Genomic DNA, 6000 nt, shown 5'->3' with positions numbered 1-6000 from the left:
AAATAAATTAGAAGACGTAAATAATAATTTAACTTTTTTTTACTGAGCAATAAGAAAATATATAACCTCCAAAAGAATAAAACGTACCAAGATTACCAATGATATAACAAAACAGCCTAGTGATGATTGCCATGAAAATCCAACTCGTGACCACCTTAGCTTAATTCTCAGTATTTTCAAATAAAATATCAATAAACTAAAATAAATTTTCGTTAATTATCCTCATGGAAATTCTCATCTTTCAATTGCCTATTGCCAATCCAAAACTTACTTTAGGCAGCTAGAGAAAAGATGTTACATACACAACTCTGATGTTAATTTTGGCATGCAGAGGCTGTTTTCTCACCTCTACTGTTCTACATCCGGTTGCATAAACATTTCGAAAGAGATAGTTGAGATTTAATTCCCACATTTTCTACGGGTCCAACTATATACAGAAAAAACTTAGGTCCAATTCTTTATTTTTTTTTTAAAAATTATTTTTAATTGAAATTGAGATTTTACTTCAATAATTCATGCAATAAAAATTTACATTAAAATTTAATACAAATTATCAAAACAAAACTTAAATTCTAATAAAAGAATTACAATTCCAAAAACACCTAAACAATTATATCTAAGATTTTACTTTCAAGAATACCAGTGTTTGGTTGGCTTAACTGTGCCCCTTGGTGAATCTAGTAAAAACAAAAATGATAAGTAGATCACAATACGTTAAATGTTGCGTTAAAAATTCCTTTTCAAGTACTCCTTTAATATTGTAAAAAAAACAAAAAGAAAAATATTCCTGCAATAGTTTAAGCTTTTATATATCTCAAAAAAAAAGTTTAAGCTTTTATATGAAGTGTCATATATTAAAATAATAAAATTTAATTAGCCCATAGTTGCAACTTTGATCTACCATCTCCATTCTCTACTAGGCAACTAAAGTTTGTAACAGAAGCAATATTTTGCATGTTAGACGTATTAAATTTAAATATCTATCTTTAGTTTGAACATCTAATTATGGATTGAGAAATTTTTTTATTTGAATAGGAGCAATTTAGGGGTTTTTTTTTCCTGCACCTCATAAAAGTTAAGTAACACTCCCTTTACATTCCACATTCAAGAAAAGGCTAATCTGAATTTGTCTTTACTTTTTGTGAGTATCTGAATTTGTTTTTCTAAAATGTAAAGGATGTACTCCTTGATTTTTATGGAATAAAAGAAACAATGGCAGCAATTTAGATGTGTGAATTTCTAATCCAATTGGGCTTGGCAGTGCTCCATTGTATATACTTTGGGCTAGTTTGTACTATGTTATTATTGCTTCCTACATTTTTCATTGTATTTTGAAAAACTCGTTCCAAAATGTAAATTGCATATCAGAGTGAACTTTTTAGAATGTAATGGAAGAGAAAACGACTTTTAGTTTGTCGGTAGGGGTGAGAATAGGCCATACTTGACTTTAAAAGGTCAGAGCCTAACCTACGATGAATTTTTGAGGCTTGAGCCTGGCCTAGAGCCTATCAAAGGCTTTTATTTTGGCTCGACCTGACCTTTTTAAAAGTCTAGTCTGGCCTGATAGTCTTTTTATAAGCCTTCTTCACACTAAATCTTTTAATATTCCTTTGCTCAAGAGTAGGAAGGCAATAGGAAAGTGAAAGGAAAATAGGAAAACCAATAAAAATAATGATAAATATAAAGGAGCACATGACTCACACCTAAATTGTAATTAAAGTCTTACTTGATTATAGGAATGAAAGTTATGGAGTAGTAATGTGTAATCAAAGTTTGGTAGTTTAAAAAAAATAAAATTAATTGTACCCAAAAAATAATATAAGTATATATACATATATATAGGCCGGTCTATCAGGTTTTATAAGGCTTTTTAATAACCCTAAGTCTGGTATATTTAATTTAATAGGCTTTTAAAAAAGCTCGAGCCTAATCTTTTAATTAAATAGGTCAGTTCATGCCAGACTTTATGTAGGCCAGGTCGTAGGCCCCTGTAGGCCGACCTGGCCTATTCTCACTCCTATTTGTTGGCTAGGAAGGCACATCCCTTGAGTCAGTTGGATCTCAATTCACTCTAAATTATTGGGCTTTAAAAATTCAAGTACAAAAGTTATTAGGAAATTGCTTTGAACATCTATCATTTTTGCTGGAACACCAACATAGCATGTGAAATTTCGGTTTTACCTTTTCCCTAAAATTGATAGGATATGCAATCCGTAAGCCGACGGATTGTCAATTTAAAATGTGTTTTACAAATTAATTAAAAATTAATGATCTAAACAGGAAGCGAATTTGTGACTTTCGTATTATTAGCGCATCGCTCTGACCAACTGAACTAATAGATTAATTATGTTATATAATAATTAATATTGCTATATGTAACACTAAAATTTATAATGTATATTTAATGCACATGTAAATTTACATAATAAATTTTGTGACAATTAATTTTTATCTAATAATTAATTTATTTACATATATAAATTGTAAATAAAAATCATAAGTTTAATAAAAATTTACATATGTAAAAAAATACATTATTAACATAAATCTACTAATGTATTTTTTGACCTTATTACAGTTAATTTTGATCTAATAATATATTTGTTTACATATATAAACATCGAAATACATCATTCGATTAAATACCAAATTTGTTTAATTTTCAATTACGGTAATAAACATCTAAATACATCATTCAATTAAATACAAAATTTATTTCATTATTAATTACTGTAATAAACATCTAAATATAACATTCAGTTAAATATTAAATTTATTTAATTATCAAATTTTGTAAATAAATTAAATATATAAAAAAATTCTAACTAAATTACAATTTTTTAAAAACATTCTAAATAAATACTAATTTTTTTAAAAAAAATTAAATAAATTATAATTTTTTAAAAAAATTCAAAACATACGGATTAACAATCTATATGGTTCATATGAATTAACAGTCTGTATGAATCATACGGATTGTCAATTCGTATGTTTTGAAAAAAATATGCACCTCTTCTTCTCCGGCGATGAAAAACCACCGAACTTCACTGTATGTTCGTAAACAACGCATGTACACTACCGAAGACAACAAATACTTAAAAAAGGATGCTAACGGAAACAAATTACATTAAGAGAGTACGATTTTACGAAAAAAAAAAGGCACTGCAAAAATAAAAAACCTACTATATTATTTATAACCGAAAATACCCATAAGAACATTTTTGATATTTTGAAAAACTGATGGCTGTACTAACAAAAATGTTAGATGTCCAAGCAGTTCCCAAGTTATTAGATTTCGGTTTTAATATTTTTATTGCCTAAATACTTTTTTTTTTTTATTAAAAAAACCTATAACCTTATTCTTCACACCCGGTCTTCATTGTTCTTCAAATCGTTCCCACCTCTTTTCTCTCTTGACTGGCACAATATATTTTTAGGCTTAGAGTAACTTTTGAAATGGGGCCTTATTAATTAATTCAAGAACATAGGCAAAATTTAGTGAGAATGATATAATTATACACGAAGAGACAATTTATTAATTAAAAATAATGACTAATTGATTTTATATTTGGTAAAAAATAATATATTAAGAGATAATTTATTTAATTAAAATTAATGGATAATTGATTTTAAATTTGACGAAAATTAATATATTAATGAGACAATCTATTAATTGAAGGATAGTATCACGAAAAAATAGAAATAAAAAAATAGTCATAGTAAACTACTATTTTTAGGGTCCTAAATCAAGGACTTGTCCCACCTCATGTTTGGTAGCATCTTCTTCCAATCCAAGGTATTAGAATTTAAAGTTAATCTTATGTCATTGAAATCTTATTTTACAGTTGTGTGATTTAAGAATTATTTGAATAAATTCTAGATTTCTTTTCCCGCTAAAATTTATTGAATTTAATGATTACATACTATTAGTATATATATCTTTATTCGGTCAATTAATAGTTGGATTTAATTTTCAAAATAATTATTATAAAAGTTAAATTATTCTTATATATGATAATTTATGAAGAATGATAATGTATAACTATTGTGCACTTCAGTATATATATGTTCTCCAATTTTGTTTTGTGTATGTATTTTTTTATCGATCTATTTGAAAATTTTCTGGATATCAATAACTTTTGCACAAGGTTTTACAAAATGCAACGTGATTATTGTGCTTGTTTGCAATAAGGCTAGGAGTTGATATATGGATCTAGATTTTTTATCAGTATGTTAAACTTATAAATTTTTTGGATAATGGATATCTTTTTTAAAGTCTACATAATTGTATTGAGTTGTTGAGTTAGGTGGTTAAACTCATAAATTTAGTGGGCTTTATCCGGGAACTCCCAAGTTATCTTGTAACTAGTATTGTTAAGACATTTATAAATGTTAGTAAATTTTAAGTCTTAACACTTTAATATTTAGTGTTGAATATCATTATAAATGGTATATTTTAATATGATAGATTTTAGTTTATAAAATGAACGGATTTTTTTTAATTTTATACATTTTTTTTATTTTTTAAATCATTATTTTGATATGTGGATTGATCCATTTATTTATGAATTTAGCAAGTCAAATATAAACTTAAAAGAAATCTATTTATTTCATGGGTCTAACTTGTTTGATTCATTTAAAATGTAGGCTTTATGGATTGAACGGGTCAATAGACTACTCAAGTAAATTTTTTTGAAGAAGCCAAGTAATTAATGATAAAGAAATAAAAGTTTGGGATAAAACTCTAAGTAATTAGTGTCTCATATACAAAACCATCGATAGAAAAAAAAAATCAAGAATGCTTCACATATATATTGTATTTTTTATAATAGGTTCCTCTCTAGTCCAAGTTTGCCTCCGTCCCTCTCATGACCCTTACACTGATTTAGCCTATGGACGCATTGTTCAATGGACTGGGGAAGGAGTAGTTGGAAAACATCAATGGGAAATGTTAGGTGCACCCAACAATATTGTTGGTGCACCCAGCAATTTTTATGAATGAGTCATTTTACCCTTTAAGATAAAATTATAAAAAGCGTGAATTACCTCCCGGAAGAAACACTTTCTTCGAACAACTTTTTCTTCTCTTCCGTGAACCTGCTTCTCCGCGAGGCGCGCCCAAGGTTGTCTTCTTCTCCGCGAACAGGTTAGTCTCCCTACCCTTTGCTTGTAATATGCAGCATTGTTGTAGCAATGGAACCTTACGATAGTTACCTTAGGATAGTAACCTTAGGGTAGAAGACGAGAGGGTAGAAGACGAGAGTACGCCGGAAAAAATGGATAAAATGGCTCACGGCGGAGGCTTCCGAAAGACCCGTTAGGGGTTCTTCCGGAAGTTCCGGAAGAACCTGTTCCGGAAAATTCCCGGAAGAAGTGTTCTTCCGGAAGTAACCAAACGTCTTCCGGAAGTCTCCCGGAACACCTCTTCCGGATACTTTTCGGAAGGAGTAGTTCTTCTGGAAGAATTCCGGAAGAAGGGTTATTCCAGATGACCTTTCAAATTTTCAGAAGAACCTTCCAGAAGAAGTGGTTCTTCCGGAACAATTCCGGAAGAACCACTTCTTTCGGAAAGTCAATTTTTTTTTTAAAACAAAAATTGTTTTGTTTTTTTTTAAAAATGAATTATTATATATTTTTTTTGGTTATTTTGTTTTTGAGATTTTATGAAAAATGAGGTTTAGGTTTTTGATGTCATGTTTTTTTTATTAATTTAAATTATGTATTTTTACTAAATATTAATTTGTAAATTATTTATTTTTTTTATAAAAGTAGTTGTGTTTGTTTTTGTTTATTGTTTTTTTTTAAAATTAGTGTTTGTTGTTTATAAATGAAGTTGTTTATTTTTATAAATAAAGTTGTGAGTGTTTTGGAAATTTTTTAAAAATACTAATTTTTTTTATAAATGATATAAATTATATTTTATTATAAAGGAAGTATTTTTTTTTTTAAAAAGTTGTGGATGTTTACTAATTAATTGTTTTTACATTAGTTGTGTTTTTT

The sequence above is a fragment of the Glycine max genome, chromosome 3, assembly GCF_000004515.6.
Source record: "Glycine max cultivar Williams 82 chromosome 3, Glycine_max_v4.0, whole genome shotgun sequence".
NCBI lineage: Eukaryota > Viridiplantae > Streptophyta > Magnoliopsida > Fabales > Fabaceae > Glycine > Glycine max.
Note: the sequence above shows the minus strand (reverse complement) of the source record.